At 38.2% G+C, this 22,469-nt stretch overlaps 1 protein-coding gene across 2 annotated transcripts in view; it reads right to left on the minus strand.

Annotated features, from left to right (window-relative positions):
- Positions 1 to 22,469, minus strand: part of PALLD (palladin, cytoskeletal associated protein) — a 545,699-nt gene that overhangs the window by 521,526 nt on the left and 1,704 nt on the right. The window lies entirely within an intron of this gene.

The raw sequence follows: 22,469 nt of genomic DNA on the forward strand, positions 1-22,469 counted from the left end.
AATAGAACATTTAATGTTTCCTTTTCTTTGCTCATTAACTGGAATAAGTACCACTCCTTAAAATGCTACCTGGCTGCTAAATGAAGAGCACTCTGTCTAATATCAGGTTGCCAGAGTCCTATTGATTGATTTAGTGGTGTTACATTCCTCATCTGAGCCCAAACCACAAACTGTACTACAGTCATCCCAATTCTCACCTTCTTTTGGGGTCCCATATAGTTTTTCTATCTGACATTTCTTTTTGCTCTACATTTTGATGATTAGCAAACAGAGCTTCCATTTGATAATGATTATTGCTATTAAAAATGGATGGATGTCTTGGGAGGCAAGGAGCTCTCTCTTACTGGTGATCAGATGCTCATTTGTCAGGAATGTTGGAGAACGAATCCTTGTTCTGGTTTAGATTAGAGTACATGGCCTTTCAGGTCCCTTCCAACTCTGAGGTTCTGTGATTAAGAGAATGCCCCTATATAGTCTACTCATCTGTGGCTGCTTGAGATATCTAGTTCCTTTACTAAGTGCATTGAATGCATGAATATGTGTTATTTTAAACTCTCACAAATGATTGGATAGCAATTTGAAAATGAGTGATAATTGAGAGAGTTCTCTACAAGTTCTCTGACCTATGGATGCCTTTACTGCCCTAAACAGGTATTTGCGAGGCTTAAAGACTCAGAGAAAGAAGAAAATCCAAATGATAAGCACGCTTAAAGCTGAAGAGATAAGAATATATGCAATGCAATTTCAACGAAATATGTTTATTTATCCATTGTTAGAAAAATAGGATACATTCAAGAAGCAAAATAAGCATTTTTAGCAATCACATGCTATGTTCAGAACACTTGTGTTAGGCACTGGTAGAGATAAAAAATTCACGTAACGAATCAGCAAAAATTATTAAGCACCTACAACGTATGAGATGTTATGCTTGGTGCTAGAGGTACAAAGATAAAAATGGAACAGACCTTTCTCTCAAGGGACTTGAATTCTATTGGGGAAGAAATATAAGTAGATAAGTATATATTATTTACAAAACCAACACAGGGTCCTGGGGGAACAGGGCTACAAGTAGCTAAGAGGATAAGAAAGGCACCATATAAAAGGTGACATGAGCTGAGTTTTTAATGAAACTGGGGATTCAAAAATGTAGTAGTGAAGAAGGAATGAATTCCAGGCATGGCTTACAACCAGGGCAAAGTCAGAGAGCTCAAGGGATAAAGTGTAATGTGTTAGAAACAGCAAGAAAGCTGCTGGGTTGGGCAAAAGTGATAGGGAGTCACATGCAATAAGTCTGGGCTGGGAATTTGTAGACAGGTTGTGAAGGCTTAATAATGCCATACAGAGGAGTTTAAATTTGATTCTAGAAGGAATAGGGAATCCTGGAGTTTTCTTTTTGGAAAATTTACATGACCAGACCCATGCTCTAGAAAAATCATTTTAAGATATTCAAATGGAGGATGGGCTGTAGAGGGGAAGATACTTGAGTCATGGAGACAAATTAGGAGGGTTCTTAAAAATAATCTTAAAGAAAATGGATGAAGGCCTGAATAATGGTGGTAATTGCTTTAATAGAGAGAAGGGGATGGATGTAGGGAATATTGTGGAGATAGAAACGATACAATTTGGGAACTGATAGGATATGTGAAGTGAGTGAGAATGATGAATCTAAGATACCACTGAGAATATGAACTCGTGAATAAGAATGGTGGTGGTAGCCTCAACAGAAATATGGAGGTTCAGAAAAGGGACAGATTATTGAGGAAAGATGATGAGTTCTGTTTTGGACATACTGAGTTTGACACATCTATTGACATGGCCTTTCCTATGTTAATAAATATGTCAAGTCAACAAATATTTAATAAGTGTTTACTATATGCCAGGCACTATTGATGATGTGGTATTAGAGCTCAGCAGAGACTAGGGTTAGGTATATAGACCTGAGAGGCATCTGAATAGAAATGATAATGAAATCTACTGGATTAGGTGGCTAGTTAGTACTGCGGGTAGAATGCTGGGCCTGGATTCAGGAAGACCTGAATTCAAGTCTGACCTCAGGTATTTCCTAGCTGTATGAACCTGAGCAAGTCACTTAACCTCTGTTTGCCTCAGTTTCCTTGGCTGTAAATTGAGAATGATAATAATAGCACCTACTTTCTAGGATTGCTGTGAAGATCAAATGAAATAATAATTATGAAGTGTTTAGCACAGTGTCTGACATATAGTAAGAATTATTTAAATGTTAGTTATTATGACATTTTAAGAGTTTGAGAGACTTACTTCTGGGTAATTAATCATTTTATTAATATTAATAATTATTAATAATAAAAGGAATGTTTATTTGGCTGTCTCTCTCTTGCACCAAAGATGACTCATGGTGGTGGGCTCATAGTTTATATGCCTTTGGAAGGGTGGGTGTTCCTGAAGGTGGTAATCAACTTTGATTGGTTAACAATTAATAAGAAAGAATGAATATTACAACGAGAGGTGGACCTATTCAAATGAGGGATGTAACTTTGATTATATCATTTACTTCCAAATCACACCCAGCCTGGGGAAAGCTTGACAAAGAATCTATATCTTCTACCTAAGCCTGAGCAGAAGACAATGGTCTGGTAGTTTCACCTTAAATTAAATTCCTTTGTAAGGTTAGGTGGGATAGCAATGTTTTAATTGAGGAGAATGTTAATCCTATCTATTACAGTTCTGTCCTTCAGAGGAGGATCTGCAAAATGAGGACTTTAGAAAAAAGGAGAATTTGCATATCACCAAATGATTGGTTATTAATTATAATTTCTCTCATTGTTATTATTTTTTTATTGGGGCCTCTGAGGTCAACAAGAGAGAAAAGAACCTAGGGCAGAGTGTTGGGTTACACCTGTTGTTAGGGAGCCAGATATGGATGACAATCCAGAAAAGGAGATAAGACACAGTCTCTCCCCTTAAGGAATATAGTAAAGGGATTAGAAGCCAATGAATATACTTATAATACAGAATATGACAGGATAAATACATCTGAAGGTTATGTGAAGCTCAAGGAGGTGGCATTTGATTGAGGCTATAAAGAATAGGTGGCAATTTGACAAATGGAGAGAGGGGAGGGAGGCATTACAAGCTCAGGCTACAATCTAAGCCGAGGCACAGAAATTCAGATTTTTGGGGACCATAAAGTTGTCCAGTTTGGCTGGAACTGGGAGCAGAGAATATGGAGTACAATAAGATAAGGCTGGGAAAATAAAGCAATGCTAAATGTGGTAGCCCTTGAATGCCAGGCAAATAAGTCTGAACTTTACTCAGTAGGCACTAGGGAGTTACTAAAGATTTTTGGAGCAGAGGAGAGACATGGCCAGATTATTAATTAAAAAGAAAAAGATTACTCTGGAGATAAAATGAAGAATTGATTAGGTAAAGTGGGGTTGAAGACCTTAAAGGAGACTATTGCAATAGTCCAGGCAGGTGGACTATATTAGAGGTGTCATGATGTAGTGGTCAGAACTTTGAATTAGGAGTCAGAATGGTCAAATTCTGCTTTATTAATTACATAACCCTGGGCAATTCCTTTAACCTGTAGTGCCTATCTTGCGGATAGGATAAAATAGGCTAAAGTAAAATAAAAAAGGATAAAATAAGGTATTACATAAGTGATAGTTATTATTAAGGTGGTATTAGTTAGGACAGAGAGAAAGGTATGGCCATAGAGGTTATTTCAGAGAGGTATTTTGACAGGAATTGGTGATATGTGTAAGAGGTATGAGGGAGAGGGAAGGGTCAAATAAAATCCTATGGGAAGTGACACGAGCAACGTAGGTGAGTATTGTGTCTATGAAAGTAAAGGATGAGAGGGCCTCTATTGATTATGAAAATGAAGTTATAGATAAAGTACTATGTGAGATCTATAGGACACAGGCTATTTCCAGCTGAGAAAAATCAGAGAAAGTTTCAAACGGTACCAAGCAAACCAATCCACCAAGAAGGGGTCAGCTAGTCTTTTGCTATTGTGTGCACAGGAGTGAACTCTGTCTGCAAAAGATGGTCAGGTGTCAGTTAGCAAAGGACAAACAAGTTGGGGCTGTGAGCTACCCTCCCCAGTGATTCTCTCCACACCAGTTTCTCCCTGGTCTCTATAGAAATAATTAGAAAGATTGTGTGGCCAGCGTTCAGCCATGCCTATAGCAGGTTTATGGTGACTATGATAGTTGAGCTATCTTATGAGCAAAGTGTCAGTTATAAATACCTAGGACTGTAGTGAATAAGACTACTTGTTCCAGGAACATATCAGTACATTTAGAATTTCAAAGGGAGTTCTTGGTGGAAGCAGCTGCCTTGGTGTGCCTAGACCTAAGTGGTCTTTTTTCTGTATTTCTTGCTTTGATTTGGACCAACTCAGGCCTCTTGCAGTTATTCCTCTGACCATTTGAGTGCAGAACCTTATAAGAGGACATGTTGTCCCAGAACACACTCTTTCTGCAATAGAAAGTAAGGGACAGGACTATGAACAAACAGTATTAGCTCTAGTATCTAATGTGCAATTTGGACCATCCAGCTGGGAGACTGAGGCAGAATAGTTGAGTGAAGCTCTCTTCTGCATAAGTTTATAGATAGTTTGAGACAACCATGGAATCTGGGTTTGTAGGAGATTAGATTAAAAGTATATTTGCTTGTAGAGTTGCTTCATGAATGAAGAGCTGGCAGAAGGTCAGGGCAAGAAATGAAGGTACCTAGGCAGGGAGGGAGGGCAGTTGGGTGGATCCCATGTCCAAGAGATGCCCTAGAACAGTAATGCTTCTTTTCAGACTCATCTCCTTCCTATTATTTTAGTGAGAGAGTAATTATGTCAAATAAAGGATAGAGAGGATCACAGAAGATAAAGTAGGCAATTTTGAATCCAATGTAGTTAAAATTAGAAGGGTAACAGGGAAAAAAATATTTGTATTGTTTCACTGCTAAAGGTCTTATGTTCAAGATAGATGAAGAACTGATTCAAATGTATAAGACTAAGTGCCATTCCACAACTGATGAATGGACAAAGGATGAAAAGAAGAAATCCACACTATCAATGATCATGTGATAATTTACTCCAAATCACAAATAGAAAAATGAATAATAAGGCAACACTGAGGATCCTTTTCATAGCCACAGGACTGGCAAAGATGACAAAAGAGGAAATGACAAATGTTGAAGGGGATGCAGGAAAACAGACACATTACTGCAGTGTTAGTGAGGATATGAATTGGTTCCGTTATTCTGAAAAGCTATTTGGAACTATGCCCTGTGAGTCACTAAAGTGTGTACAGGTATACCTTTTACCCAGCAATACTATTATTAGGCCTATACTTAAAAAAAAATCAAAGAAAGAGGGAAAGGAGTCAAATGTAAAAAAAAATACAAACATACACATATTATATACATATATATATATATATATATATATAAAATGTATATGGCTATGTATTAATGCATCAGTGTGTATATATGCATTAATACATGTGTATACATACATACATATATATATATACATATATATATATATATATATATATATATACACACACACACACATATATGTGTATGCACACATATATGTTTTCATTATAGCCCCAAACTGGGAACCAAGGGGATATCCAACTCTTAAGGGAGTGGCTAAACAAATTATGATATATGAATGTAATAAAATATTATTCCACCATAAGAAATTAAGAAACGGATATTTTCAGAGGAAAATGAGAAAACCTCTTTGAACTAATGCAAAGCGAAGCGAGCAGAACTAAGAACAAATGTGCAATGACACCCTTGTGAAGAAAAAACAAGCTTGTGTTCATTCTATTGGCATAACCTTCAACAACACAGGGTCATCTTTATGCTATAGGGGATAAGAGTAAGACTTTAATGAAGGTTTAGGGTCATATAGCTAGTGAATGGTAGAGGATGGTCTAGAACTCAGGTCTCCCAACTACTTCTAGCTCAATGATCTTTCCACAACATTATGTTCTTTCCCTGCTATCATTGTTGAAATCTTACATCCATTACTTTTGCTGATGAAGTCTGAGGTGTAATGGAATATATTCAGGAATTCTGGTTTACAATTCTAGTTCTGCTTGCTGAGATAAAGACATAGATGTCATGGTTATCAAATTTGCATATAATGAAATTTGAAGGGATGAACTTTCACATTCTGTGAAACAATCCATAGCCAAAAAGATCTCAACGGGGTAGGCTGATGGGCTGAAATGTACATGATGACATTTAATAAGGATGCATATGTCAAGTTTTGAGTTCCAAAAGTTAACTATACAATATAGTCTGGAGAGAGATCTGGATATTTAAGTGGACTACATATTAAGCATGATTAAACAATATGGGCAAAAAAGGTAACCTCTCCTAGGCTGCATTAAGCGAGGAAGAGCAATACTTCCATCACATACTTTCTTGGACAAAGCATATCTAAGTTACTGTGTTCAGCTCTTGGCATTGAATTTTAGGAAGTACTACTGCTACTGCTGCTGCTGTTGCTGCTGCTGCTATTTGGTATGTAAATAACATTTTAAGGTTTGCAAAGTACTTTACAATTATTAGCTCATTCTATCCTCACAACAACCCTGGTAGCAAGGTGCTATTATTATCCTCATTTTATAGTTGAGGAAACTGAGGCATACAAAGATTAAACAGCTTGCCCATTTAGTGGCTTCTGAGGCTGTATTTGAACTCAGGTCTTCCTGACCTGACTGGGACCCCTCAGACTGTTTACTGAGACATTTAGCTGCCTGTAGAGATAATCTGAACTATAATCGAGGAAGGCAATCGGGATGGTAAAGGGACTGGAGAACAAGTTGTACAACTGATTTAAGAACCTGAGGAAGAGAATACTTAATGGGGCGGGTGGTAGGCATGAGGCATAATAGATATTTTCAGCTACTTAAAGGGCTATCACTTGGGAAATGAACTAGATTTGCTCTGTTTCGGGTGAGGGGGTGGAAACTGCAGAGGAGAGATTGTGGCTTGATGTCAGGAAAACCATCCAAACAATCAGACTTGTTCAAAAGTGGAATAAGCTGCCCCAGGAGACACTGAGTTACCAGTCTCCTTCTTCTGCCTGACCTACATTACTGGAGGTCTTAAAGGGAAGACAGGACAACCATTTATACAGTCTCAAGGGATGGATTCTTGGTCAAGCAAAGGTGGAACTATATCGTTTCTGAGGTCTCTTCTAGCTCTAAGATTCCATGGTTTTATAATTATAATGTTTGTGGACACACATTACTGAACCCTGAATAAATGAATAATAAATTGAATAATAATAAAATGAATAGAAATCCATCAGAAGCCTATCACATCAGTTCAAAGACACCCTAGACTACCTGCTAAGTAGGCAGAAGTCTTCAGTTTTGAACCTTTACTACCAGAAACAATGGATCAACATTGCTAGGAAGCCAAGATACATATTTAGACAGATTGAGGACTTTGTGAGTTAATGGAAAGGAAAGCTGTGATTCTTGAGAAAGTAATCCCTCATGAGTGATCAAAAATCACAATGCTGATTCCCTGCAATCTGAGATGGTCTGCAACATGGCCTAGACTTGGGACAGATGCATAGGGCAGAGGAGAAGATCCTGGAAAACTTCTGACCAGAAGAAGCAATTAAGTGGTGCTTCAGTCTTGAATAACTATCAGAAACATTTTTATAGGGATTGTATAGAAAGCCAATTGCTTTTATTTGGGGCTAGGGACAAGGATTAGACCTATGATGTCATTAGTGCAGAGAACTTCTGAATGAGAAAACTTCCAATGTAGATTGAAACCTTCTAACTTTATAGTCTTAAAAAATTGTTTAGATTACTGAAAGGTTAAATGACCTTAGTGTCACTCTGCTAGTATGTGTCAGAGGTTCCTAGGCTCCTGTTTTCTTACATCTGAGCCCCTTCTGTGATCCAGTGACAGTGGTCTCTTTGTTGTTCCTCTCACAAAAACACTCCATCTCCTAAATCTGGGCTGTCCTCTATGCCTAAAATTCTTTCCTCCTCTTCTGTGTTTCCTGGGCTCTCTGGCTTCCTTTAATTATTAACTGAATTCTATCTGGTAAGCCTTTCCTGGTCCCCCTTAATGCTTGTGCCTTCCCTCTGAGATTATCTCTGATTTATCCTGTATGTATCTTGTTTGTACATAGTTGTTTTAGTGTTGTCTCTTACATGAGGTTGGAACTCCTTGAGAGCAGGAACTGTCTTTTTGCCTGTCTTTGTAACCCTAGTGCTTACCATGGCTCCTGAAACTTTAGTAGGCACTACAGAAATGCTTGTTGATTTTCCAAGAAAATGTACCACAAGCTCTGAAGGTAGTTTCAAAGGAGGGCCCCACAGATGTTTGGAGCAAAATAAGTGGGTGCACAGCCTTCCAAAAGCACTTTTTGGAAGAGTGCAATACTCATTGATTTGGAAAACACCTTGCATTTTTAAGAAGTCAGGCTTTATTTATTGACTAAACTCATTAATCTCTAATGTGAAAGGGAAAGTGAAAAAGGACAAGGAGAAGAATTAGCATGGTTCAGTGGGGTGAGGACTAGATTTGGAGTCAAGAATCCTATGTTTGAATTCTGTCTATGCTACTAACTACCTATTTCCCTTAGGGGCAAGTCACTTAACTTGTTTGAGTTTCTTCGTTTGTAAAATAAAGGGCTTTTATTGGATGATCTTTAAGGTCCATTTCAGTTTTAAATCCTATGAAGGGAAAAAAGGAAGGGAATAAACATTTATTAAACACTGACTGTGTGCTGGACACTCTGGTAAATGCTTTTGATGCTCCCAACAATCTTGGAGGTAAGTGAAATTATTATTCTTATTTTATAGTTGAGGAAGCAGAGGTAGACAGAGGTTAGATTTGAACTTGTCTTTTTTGACTTCAGGTGGAATGTTGTATTCATTTTACTACCTAGCTTGCCTACAGAATATGAGGATAAATATGAAAGAATCAACAGCATCTTTTGAAGGATGTATTTCCTAATTACTTAGGTGATAAGTAAAGGCAAAGCTGGAGATGAAAAAAAAAATTAAATGAACAAAGTATAAAGGGAATTTCCGTGGTTTTTTTTCCCTCTTATGTGGTCTTCATTTTTCTCAATACAACATTATATTGATCTCTTTCCTTGGTTCATTTCTTCTTAGTTTGAATCCCAACATTGCTATCATGGTATTTCAGAGTTCCAGTGACTAGAACCAGAAGTTTGTTGTGTATCTTGGATGTGAACCTTATATAAAGAGAAGAACTGGGACTGTGGCTTCACTCTCCAAAGTAACTGAGATGAGATCAAATGAAATAATATTTGTAATGCACTTGGCATATAGTAGGTATAGTAGGTGCTAACAAATGCTTATTCCCTCCTTATTTGTGGCTAGATGACTCCTAACATATAGAAAGGGTTAATTTTTGTTTTCATCTAATTCCATAAAAATGGGAAAAAAATACAAACCTGGTTGGTCCAATCATCAAAGATAAGAATTAAAAAAAAAATCAAAGTGCTTTGTTTTCAGGCATGCCTTTTTTCCCCCTGTGGCTTTTCAGAGTAGTGTGGACTATAGGAATAGATTTTTGCCAAAATCAATATAATAATAGTTCACATTTATCTTAATCTGTATGCAATCTCTTTTAGAATAGGTATTGTTTCATTCTTTGTATTACTATCCCCAGTACTTAGCAAATGGGATCATAAGGTCACAGATTTAGAGTTGGAAGGGAACTTGGAGGCCACAAAGTCTAATGCCTTCCTTTTACAGATCAGAAAACTGAGGCTAAAAGTACTTAGGTAACTTGCTTAGGGTCATATAGCTAATAAGCATGTAAAGCATGATTTGAATCCAGTTCTTTCTGACTTCTACTATAGTAGATTCTCCCCCATCATATATTAAATCGATAAATGATTGTTGATTTATTGATTGAATACATAGTTTCACCTCTAGATACAATAGAAGTAAATATAAATTAACAAAGTTCATATTTCTATAGGCCTTGAAACATTGATGCTAAAATATTTTAGCACCAATGATATAATTAACTATCATATATCACCTAATAATATATCTTGTGTAGTAGGTATTATTATCCTGTTAGGGTAGGATTTGAATTTAGAACTTCCTGATTCCAATTCAGCACTCTTGTCACTCCAGCACCTGGCTGTTAGTCATTAAAAACATTGTCTCTGGTTAATTTAAATTGAGCACTACACTTAAGGCAATGGTGAGGTAGCTGCATGGTGGGCTTGAACAGACTTCAAAATACTACAAACTGGCAATTATACAGATGAAATCAATATAAGAGATATCATCAGAGGAATGTAGGGATGAAGACAGAGGGATCACATAATGAGACTGAAGAATAAATAATGGATAACACACGATGAATTCATTTGTATCTGTGTAATGTCAGGAAAAAGCAATTAAGACCCCATTTGTTGGATAAACACCATGAAGAATTTATAGGACGCATATGGGCAAAAATGTGTGGCAGCTAGATGGCGCAGTGGATTGAGTGCTAGACCTGGAGATAGGAAGACTCATTTTCTTGAGTTCAAATCTTACCTTAGACACTTAACTAGCTGTACCTTGTTTCACCTTGTTTGCCTCAGTTTCCTCATCTATAAAACGAAACTGGAGAAGGAAATGGTAAACTACTTCAGTATCTTTGTCAAGAAAACCCCACATGGGGTCACAAAGAGTTGGATGTGACTGAATAACAACAAAAATGGGCAAAAATTGCAGGATGGTTAGATATGCATGAGCTATATTCCACAGCCTTTGGAGGGATTACCCACATGAATATCACAGATGAGATCACAGATCCATTAAAGCAGTGGCCTACTAAACATTATTTCAGGGGCTGATTACCATTGATCATAGTGACATGCAGCAGGTCAACATTCCTTTCCCAAGTTTTAGCAGACAGAATCCTGATCATATGCTTTGGCATGCTGGTCCTTCAGCAACACTTGGATTGTAGACTAGAATTCCTTATTGTATTCCATTATGCCTCTGTCTTCATCAGCAAAAGCAGAAGTGTAAGACATCAACAAAGACAATTCAGGGAAAGAGCATAGTGTGGTGGAGAGAGCATTGCACTAGAAGTAGTTAGGAGACCCAAGTTCTAGAGCAGGTTCTACCATGCACTAACGGTGTGACCCCAGGCCTTCATTAAAGGCCTGCTCTGATGCCATATTGCATAAAGGTGACCCTGTGGCCAATGAGATATAAGCTTTGGCTGGGCCTACACACAGGAAAGTCTTGAAATACAAGACTTAGTATGAGTTATCCAAGAATCAATCTATTTATTCTGTGTCCAGAAAAGCACATTACTGAAAGTAATAAATTTTTTTTTGGCTATAGTAACTCAGGAGCAATGGACTGGGAGTCAGAAGACCTTGCTTTGAAACTCTGCTCTGCTATTTACTTCATATATGATCTCTCTGGGTCTCACCTATAAAATGAGGGAACTGTCATAAATGGTATTCAAGGTCCCTTCTAGCTCTAAGTTCTAATAACTTGAGAACTCACGATATTCTTGTACTGAGGCCATGATTTTCAGGAACAATTCCAGCTAAGAAGCATTTATCAAATACCTAATATATGCTTAGCAATTGCTAGGAAGTTTTAGATAGTAGATAAAGTGCTAGACTTGGACTCAGAAAGACTTGAATTCAAATCTTGCCTTAGACACTTAATAAAGTGTGACCCCTGGGTTCAGTCACTTAACATCTCTGTTTTTCAGTTTCTTCATCTGTAAATGGGTTAATAGCTCATATCTCACAGGGATACTGTGAAGATTAAATGATAGGCTTTTTTTTGGGTAAAATTTAAAGTACTATATAAATGCTAGCTAGATTTGTTATTATTTGATACTAGAGATACAAAGACAAAAAAGGAAATATTTGAGGTCTTAAGGAGCTTATCTTTTACTGGGAGTAAACAAGTCCATAGATAGGTAAATACAGATTTATGTACCAAGTGAAAGTGAAGTAATTGGAGGGAGGAGGGGAATGACAAGAGGAAAAGAACTCAGTACCAGGGAATAGTTGTATGAATGAAATCATAGAGCTTTTTAAGTATTCGAGTGACCTTGGGCAAATCACTTAACTCATTTGGCCTTCAGTTTTCCTAGGTAGATGAGATGATCTTCAAGGTTCCTCTAAGCTCTAACAGTTTATGATTCCAGGGACCTTAAAATTGACTTTTGAAAGGCAAATATTTTCAAACTTTATTTTTAAATGTGAAAGGTAACCTGCCTCTGGCAGTGAGATCCATGAATTTATTGTTGTTTTTAATAATGGTATTTCAGTAATCGTATTTGTAATATGACTTTGTAATCATATTTTTTTCTTTTGTGCATTTAAAAGCATTATTCTGGGGAGTCCAAAGGCTTTACTAGACTCCCAAAGGGTCTCACTGCTTGTTAGATTATACTTCATGTTTTGAGAGGAGCCTTATAGAATCCAGTCATCAGGATTAAATACCATTTATAAACTGCTTTTACAGCAAAAAATAAATCACAGTCCTAGAATTTATAATGTATGGGTTCAATTCATAGCCCAGTTATTGTTGCTGAAACTTGTACATGTTCTAGTAGGGAATGTTCATTCCATTGAATGGAGTAGGCGTGTTTCCCAGGTGTGTCTAGCATCACTGGAAAACTATGCTTTTTGGATTTCCGTGTCACTCAACACCAAAACCTAAAAGACAATCATCACAGGAGCTGAAGAACCACTGGAAAAGTTTCTGTTCCTTCCCTGAAGTTTCATGCTGAAATGGTTATAGAGCTTTTGGTGAGTCTGTAGTGGTGCTGGAGAATGGGAAAATGAAATGTGCAAGGAGACCCAGATGGGCTCTGTAAAGTGAGTGTGGTGTATGTAATACAAAATTATAAAAACATTAGGCAGTTTTAATTTTAAGTAAGTACCATTATAATATAATATAATATAATATGCTTAATATAGGCAGAGGACCTCAGGAGTTATATACTCCAACTTGTACCTGAATTGCAATCCTCTCTCCCCAATCCTTGACAAGGGGTCATTTAACCATCACTGGAGGGAAACTCACTAACTCCTGATGCAGCTTATTTCACTTAGGACAGCCTGAATTGCTTAGTTTTTTTCTCCCTGATATCAAGCCTAAATCATTCTCTCTGCAACTTATAGGATCATCAGATCATAGATTTAAACTGGGAGACACTTTAGAGGCCATTGAGTCAACCTTTTTATTTTACAGATGAGGAAACTGAAGCTCAAAAGATTAAATGACTTGCTCATAGTCACACAGCCTACTGCTGTCGTCTGTGGCCAGGCAAAACACTTGGCTCCTTCTCTACAATAAGCCTTTAAAATACATAGACAGCTATCCCTTGTCCTAAGTCTTTTCTTCTCCAAATTAAACATGCCCGATTCCTTCAGCTAACTTTCGTATACGATAGCCACCAGGCCCTTCACCAGCCTGATCACCCTGCTCTCTGGATGCATTCCAGCTTGTCAGTATTCTTCCTAGAATGTGGTTAGAACACAGTATTCCAAATGTCTTCAAGGAGGGATGTTAAGATGAAGCTTCCTAGACTGAGTTGTATGATAAGGGAAATTTTTCTTTTCAATCTTTCCCTTTCCACCCCACACCACTTTGCCTCTCTATATTGTCTAGTTTTTGGTGACCATACTCAAACTTTTCCTTTCCCCCATCACTATTAACTATTGAGCAGGCATTTGTAATGTGTGTATGTGTGTGATGGGCCCCTTTGGGAGTCCGGTGAAGCCTATGGACTCCCCAGAATAATGCTTTTAAATGTGCAAAAGAAAAATATGATTACAAAGGAAATTAATTATACTGAAATATCATTATTAAAAACAATAAATTCATGGATCTCAGGTTAAGAACCCCTGCCATAAAATTTTAGAGGTAGAAATGCATCTCGTCCAGCTCTCTCCTTTTGCAGATAAGGAAACTGAAGCTAAGAGAAGAGAGTTAAATTCAAGAAAGTCCCACAGGGAGACTTGATTCCCATTTCAACATCCTTTCCATTTCCTTCATACTAGTTATTTGTCCTTTGTTCCTTCCCCCAGTGCTTTTCTCTGATAAGGATCTGATAAGATAATTAGTGCTAATGTGTTAATGGCTATTAATAGCACATGTCTTTGCAACTTAATTGGTACCTTGTGATTTAATTCCAAGGAATTAGACTAAGTGGGAATAGTGACAGTTCTGGAAGGAAGAAATGTTTCATCAAATCCTTCTCAAATTCACAGAATCCAAGATTTGGAAATGACCCCTTTAGGCATCACCCAGATTGAGCACTAACTGAAAAATGAGCCCCTGTACCATACTGGGTTAGGAGCGGCAGAGGCATTGCATTGCTAGCCATGCAGATGTCCCCCAGTCTCTGTAAGCAATCATTTCTGATTGAATTCTGTTAATTAAACACTTTCCATTTACTCAAACTCAGCACTACTTTCTGCAGTTTGAATCAACAATAATAATAGCTATTTTTTTTTTATCACCCTGAGAGCCCTTTCTCTTAGATGGCTTGTTCCCTTAAATTTACTTTTAGAACAAAGAAGATGAATGCTCTATTTTCAGACTTTGCTATTTGGTTGTCTCTTTTAGGTGGTACACTCAAGGGAGTACTGGGCCTGGAGTCAGGAATACTTAAGTTCAAATTCAGCCACAGACACTTAATAGCTGTGTGACACTTGGCAAGTCACTTAACCCCTGTTTACCCCAGTTTCCTTCTCTGTAAAATGGGGATAATACCATTGCCTTCCTCTGGGTGTTGAGAGCATCAAATGAGGTAATAAATTCCAGTGTCTGGCACATATAGCAAGCATTATACAATGTTGGCTGTTATTAATGTTATTATTATGATTAGAGAACACTGATCAGTTTTCTAACTTCTTTTGTTGAGATAGTGCAACACAGTACGTAGAGTGCTGGATATGATGTAAACATCTTGTAGTTCAAGTCCTGCCTCCAATACTGACTGACTGTGTGACTCTGGGCAAGACACTTAAACCTGTTTCTTTATCTAAAATTTGATGGTTACGAGGCTCAAATGAGATAATATATGTAAAATGCTATATAAATCTCAGCTCTTATGGCTTATATCTTTTCTAAAAATGCATATTCTACTGGAATAAATTCTTTACATAGCTGTTGTATAACTGGGAAGACCTCTGTTATATACAATTCACTCAAACAAAACCCAACTGTTTTCTGTCCTTCAATGCCTTTTTTCTTTTCCTGGAATGTTCTGGATTCATATCTATCCTTTAAAACCCAATTTGTAGGGACAGCTAGGTGGTGCAGTGGATAAAGCTTCAGCCTTGGAGTCAACAGGACCTGAGTTCAAATTTGGCCTAAGACACTTGACCCTGGGCAAGTCACTTAACCCCAATTGCCTCACCAAAAAAAAAGGTATAAAAACAAAGTATGAAGACTAATTCAAATGTTCTCTCTTCTGTGAAGTCTTCTTGGATTATCCTGACTAGTGACCACCTTCCCTCCCAGAACTCACGTTGCACTTTGTTTTGTATCTCTCTAATGTACTTATCAGTGCGTAGAGTGCTGGGACTGGAGTCTGGAAGACTTGAGTTCAAAATCAGCATCAGACACTTACTAGCTGTGTAACCCTGGGCAACCGTCACCTGCCTCAGTTTCTTCAAGTGTAAAATGGGGATCATGTTAGCACCTACCTCCCAGGGTTGTTGTGAGGTTCCAAGGAGATGACATTTGTGAAGCTCTTAGCATAGTGTTTGGTACACAGCAGTCACTTAATAAATATTTGTTCCCTTCCTTTCTTTTGTAAAGTAATAATTATCTGCATTTGGATCTTAGTGCTATTCTGGTGGTTAGTTCCATGAGGGCAGGGATTGTCTTTTGCCTAAACCTTGAGCCCCGACCTCTAGCCCTTCAGCACCTACCATAATGATCTGCATGGAGTAGGCACTTCATACAAGATTAATTGAATTAAATTAATTTAGCATGTCATAGAATGATCCTTTTTATCATTGTTGTAATCATACTACTCTAAAGTAAAGACATGTGACAGTGAGTAAATACTTCCTCTGTCTCCCAAACATCTAGCCAAGGCTTCCCTTTTCATCTTATTAAACTGTCTAGTTAGGAGGAAAAAAAGATAAACCATTGTAATGTAGATGGATTGCATATGTCAAGAGTTTGAAGAATTTGGAAAATTTTCTGAGATATTACAGTCTTGCAGTCAATTTCTAATTACATGCAGGGAAATTATATGCATTTTGGTTTATCAGGAACTAAAAATGGCTCCCAATTTTAATTTACATTGCCGCTCCCTTTATTCAGTTCTCTTGATTACGTATTTTCCTTGCTCACTAATTTTAATACTGTTTCTTCAACTCATCTAGCAGCTTGGATTGAGTGCTGAGCCTGCAGTTAGGAAGACCTGAGTTAAAATCTGACCTCAGACACTGTGTGACCTTAGCAAATCACTTAACCTATTTGTCTTGGTTTCTCCAATTGTAAAATGGGAATAAAATAGTACCTACATCACAGAGTTGTTAAGATCAAATGGAATAATATTTGTAAAGTGTTTAGCTCAGTACCTGGAACATAGTAGGTGCTTAACAGATGCTTGTTTCCTTTCTTCCCCAATTTTGTTATCTGCCAACTCTTGAATTCCCTTTCTACTAAACAATATTGTCAAAGACAACTTGGCTACATAATTTGCTACAAATTCTGACATATCCAGAGTGTCCCAAAAGTCTTAGTGTCATTTTAAATGTTAATAATGGTATTAATGCTTAAAATGGCACTAAGACTTTTGGACATCCTGGATGGTTCCTCCTCTCAGCCTATTTTGCTAAAAGCAGGTTATTGGGAAAACTCTTTATTGTTAGAAAAAAGGGTCAAAGAGAAAATAAGGAAAAATTAGTCTCGCCTAAACTAATCTAACTGAAATCATGAGTCATGCCTGGTGACAGAGCATCATAAAATTTGGAGACTAAAAGTAACTTCAAAGATTTTTTTTGTCCAGCTCCCTTATTTTACAGAAGCTGGGGTCAAGACCCGGGTAGAATAAGCGAATGGCGATGACAAGAAAGTAAGAGATACATGTGAGACTAAAACCCTAGGTCTTCAAGCTTCTAATGTTCTTTCCACTTCACCATATTACCTTGTCCAACTCCCTCTTTTTATTGCTGTTACCATTTTAGAAAAAATTCTATTAAATATGCATTAAAAAGAGTCTCTTCTGTCCCTCCACTTAGGTCTGAACAAAAACCTTTCCCCAAACCTTGCAGATATGAGATACTTAATAAATGTGTGTTGTGTTGGATTGGAGCTTAGGTTTCAACCCAGGTTCTCCAAATTAAACTCTAGCCATCTTTATGCTGCACTATGGTGAAAAACAGATCCTATGTTTAGTAGCTGGAAGGCCCCTTAGAGGTCATCTAGTATAGCCCTTTCATTTTATCAATGAGGAACCCAAAGTACATGAGGTGAATTGCCTTGGCTGAGGTCATACAGCTAGTAATTAGGAGAGCCAAGATTTATAACCAGGCCTTCAAACTCCAAGGTCAATATTGTCACATCATCACAGATTCCATTAGTAGGCTCTATGAGCAAAGCAGAACTGAAATAGCTCAAAAGAAGTTGGAGATGTGCAAACTTAGAGAATCCAACCCAGATGTTCACGTGAACTATTTGTGAACAACCTGTGGCAGAGCATTCTGAGCTTGTATTGGTTTGAGCAGCCACAGTTGGATACACAGTGACTTGATTCTAACATAGTGATGTCATTTTAGTCCTCTTTGAGAATGAAGGACAATGTTCAGTAGCTACTAAGCACCTATTAGGTATCTAGGCACATTATTGGAGATACAAAAGAAGTAGGAGATTTGGTCCTTTTGGTATGGATGTTTGTGATCTCACTGGGGAGAACAAGATGAAACAAGGAGAGAAGAGTACCTGGCGGAAGACAACCAAGTACTGGGCCCCATAGTACAGTAAAACCCCAAAGCTAGGGGATTCAGAAGAAGGAAAGGCCTGAGTTAGTAAAAGGGAAATTTTCCTGGAGGAGGTGAGACTTGGCCTGGGCATGTCCAGTTATCTTCATTCCAGCAGAGCCAGAAGACAAAGATGGCTGATGATGTCAGGAGGGATTTCCTACTGTCAGCACATTGGATGTGCCAGACAGCCTGGAAAGCTCTGAGCATATGGTGGTATTTATTTCTCACTTTGAGCATTAGCTAAATATAGGATGGCTGTTGCCAAGTGGCCTGGACCTGGAGAATGGGGGGCCACCCCACTTCACCCTCAAACTTCTTATAGCGTCATAGAGTTTAGAGATGGAAGTAAGCTTAGAGCTCATCTAATATAACCAGTTCTTTTATTTTTACTTTTTTTTAGATATGAGGAAATTGAGGCCCTATGACCTTATATAGGCTCATAGATGTAGTTAGAAGTCCTCTAGTCTAAACCCATCATTTTACAAGACCTAAAGTGAGTTGCCCACAGGCATACAGATAATAAGCACAGGAGCCAGGACTCAAATCCAGGTTCTCTGTCTTCAGATCAAGTGGCTGTTTCAGAATTATCCCTCCTTCCCTGAACCTCTTCTCTTCCAAAGCAAGTAATGCAAACCCCTGCTGGACAGTGTCTGAGTTTTTGCTGCCACCTCTTCCCCTGGTTTTCATGGAGTCCTCTATTACCAAGGACCCATGCAGGAGAAGATCATAGGGTTTCCTCCCTTCTATTACTCCTCCCCTCATAATGGAGGTCCTAAGCACCTACTATGGGGCATTCTTCCTCTGCTTCTTATACTCTTAGCTCTGTTCTCGGTCTTGAGAGTCACTTAGGTCAAATACTCATCCTGCAGTTCTGACTAGCCTAGCTGCTGGGTCGCAGCCCTACATAATCTGCTTCTCTGGCTCTCAACTGGGGGTTGAAAACTCTGGGTTTTAGGCAAACAATTCTCTTCCTACAACCCTTCCCCTCCTTTTTCCCTTAGCTCAGGCATTATTGGATATTTCACTCTAGATCTTCTGGTCAAGGCCTGGGAGAGTTTCTCTTGATCCTTTGACTCCAGAAATGGATCCCAAATCTACCTCTCACTCAAGTTCTAGGTTTTAATTGCTCCGTCACCCTCCCTTTACCTGGAGATATCCATGCTTAGGTCCTGAAATCAGCTCTCTTTCTTTTCTCACTCACTTTTCTCAGTTTCTGTTTCTTTCCCAGTCTCCCTCTGCCTGTTTCTCTGACTCTGTCTGTCTCTAGGCAGGTAGATGGCACTGTGATGTGGAGTCAAGGAGATCTGAGATCACATATGGCCTCAGATTCTGGCTGTGTGTGATGCTGGGCAAGTTGCTTAACTTCTCTTTGCCTCAGTTTTCCCAACTACAAAGTAGGGATAATAATGACAAGTTATTTCTCAGGGTTATGCGGATAAGATGAAATATTATCTGTGAAACACTTAGCACAGTGCCTGGCACCTGGTGGGTGCTAAACAAATGCATGCTCTTCCTTCCTTCCTTCCTTCCTTCCTTCCTTCCTTCCTTCCTTCCTTCCTTCCTTCCTTCCTTCCTTCCTTCCTTCCTTCCTTCCTTCCTTCCTTCCTTCCTTCCTTCCTTCCTTCCTTCCTTCCTTCCTTCCTTCCTTCCTTCCTTCCTTCCTTCCTTCCTTCCTTCCTTCCTTCCTTCCTTTCTTCCTTTCCCTCTCATTGTAAGGTTATCTCCATTCTGGCTGATCTATCAGAAATGAAGTTCTAACCAGTCAGATCCAATCAGCAGATTTGACCTTTTGATGGCATATTGCCTCTTTCACCTGTTCTCTACTTCAATCTCTGGCCACAGGCAAAGGCCCATATGCTTTATGATTTTTTTGCTTCCCGTAGTTTGGTTTCTTAAATGTTGCTTCCCAAAAGGACCACTGTCCCAAACTAACTTATTTTCTAGTTCTGACCCTGTGCACCTTTGTGGTCCTTCTCTAGCACCCCTGTTCACTGAGTTGAGTTGTGAGACATATCCCAGAGCAAAGGTTCTTAACCATTTTTGTGCCATGGACCCCTTTGGCAGCCTGGTGAAACCTATGGAACCCTTCTCACAATAATTTTTTTTTGCACAAAATACATAGAATTACAAAGGGAACCAATTATGTTGAAATATAATTAGCAAAACATTAAAAAAACATAAGCCCCAGTTTAAGAACATTTGTTTAGATAATGGATACTTTTCCTTGCTTGAAACTATGGGATCCAACTTCTTTTAGGAGGACAAGTAATTGTGAAGGCTTGTGCCTCTTCTCTAGGAAGTGTGTATGTGTATTTGTAATGATTACAAACATAATTCATAGACCTACAGCAATGTTAACATAATTTCACTGCCGCCCTTTTATAATTTGACAACCTTATTATAGCCACATGGACAATTTCTGAGTTTTATGGTCAAGGTTTTGAATATTTGTAATGTGTTCTGGGAACTCACCATGATGACACTTTGTTCAACTGGGGGCCATGAGATGCAGAGCTCCTTGTGGAGATAGGGTATGGATAGCATGGGGTTGCCTGTTAATTTTCTCTATGAGGGCTGTTAATGCTAGGGCATCCTTGGGAAGGCTGTCGACTTCATCACCTCCCAGCTTAGACTATTATCTCCTTGTCTAGATATTTACCTCTCCTACACTGAAAGGATGGGAAAGGGGAAAAAAAAGCCATTGAATCTCAGGGTATGAGAAGAGAAAAGTGGAAGATGAAGAAGGAGAGAAGGTAGAGAAAAAAGCAAGAAGAGCATAGATCTGTATCTCTTATCACCCTTTGCTCTCTTTTTTCTATTGTCAGTATGACTGGGTGAGGAAGTGAAAAATCCATGTAAAAAAGAGGAATATTAGCTGAGAATTTATCTATTTGTGTGCAGTTTGGTATAATGGAAAGAGTACTGACTTTGGACTCAAAGGACTGGGGTTCAAATCCCATCTCTAACACTACCTGTATGATCTTGGGCAACTAATTTAACTATCCTGGGCTTCATTTTCCCCAACTTTAAAATGAGGGGGTGGTCCAGATAGCCTCTGAGGTCCCTCCACTTCTACATCAATGATCCTAGAATCTCTGAAATGAATTAATTCCGCAGAAGTGAAGAGAGCTATCTTAATCATCCACCAAAATGGTCAGGACCATTCCTAACAGTGGATAATCCAAATATCAGTCACATTGGCACTGGGCTATACTCCTATATTTTCATTAGAATGTATTTGTCAGATGTTCTGAGAATTCACTCTACAAATTTAACTGAATAATGAAACTTTAGCCTTAAAATCTGTTCCACATCTTGTCCCATTCCTCAATATCTATCTCCTCGTTCTTCACTGGAAGATTGCCACAGATGGCATCACTTCTCAGACTGATGCAAAGCACCAACCCAATTTGTCTCTTCATGTATGTTATTTCGTGTCCCTTCTCTGTCTCCTTGACCATCCCAGAACTAAAGGATTTAACTAAGCCATAACTGCATTAGCCTAAACTAAGATCCTAAATGTGTAAGTGAAAGAATGAAGTAGTTCACCATATTAAAAAAAACCAGCCCATCCTAAGACACAAAAGGAAAATAACATTTCTAAAAAGCCAAAATATAAATAGTTAACCTGCTGCTATTGGAGAAATCACTGTAAGATCAGAGTCAATATCTTACAATATTTACTGAACCATTCAGTGCCTTTATGTCCTGACTATATTCAGTAGGAAAATATTTGCTATATTCCTTATTCTGACCATTAAATAGCCCTGAATTGTAATCAGAGCAACTTTACTTGACCTGAATGTTAATTACCCTTATTTTCTTTTCTGGCCTTTGTCCAGTTAAGTAGAAAGAGATAGCTTGAATTCCTTATTGGAACTCAGTTATCTCAATATCCTTTGATATTGTTCCCAAACCCATAAAAAGAAAGTAGAGGGCATCCAAACAGATAGTCTTAACCTCTAAGATTTTCTTTGATACCTCTTAAAGAATCTGACAGACTTATTATTTGGTAAGGGCACCCTTTTCCTCTGTTTTATGTGGTAACAAATCATGGCATCCATGACTGTCCATTGTAATTCCAAACTACAAATTGAGCAGGGATGGATTGTGTATCTGGCTTCAGCATTACACTTTCAGTAATAAAGCTGAGCCCCAAAGAAAATGCTGCTAGAGAATCATAGAGTCATAGATGGCAGAGGCTCAGAGATTTGTTCTTATTTGGTGTCCTAGCAGTGCAAAGTAATTTTTATAGCATTTGTTACACTTGTCAATCATCTTAGGTAAACCTCTCTACAACCAGGTCTGTAGTCCCAGATGAGATTCATGTGCGCTTTGAACTCATAGAATTCACCAGTCTAGATTATCCAGGCTAACACTTTTGCCTTTGCTTCAGTTTTCTGACAAGAGTGTTTTGTTGATTTCAATGATCTGAGTGGTTGTAGTTATGTAGACTAGGTCCCAGAATTTCATG

This window comes from Phascolarctos cinereus, unplaced genomic scaffold (assembly GCF_003287225.1).
Source record: "Phascolarctos cinereus isolate Bilbo 61053 unplaced genomic scaffold, phaCin_HiC Scaffold_9;HRSCAF=440, whole genome shotgun sequence".
Classification (NCBI taxonomy): Eukaryota; Metazoa; Chordata; class Mammalia; order Diprotodontia; family Phascolarctidae; genus Phascolarctos; species Phascolarctos cinereus.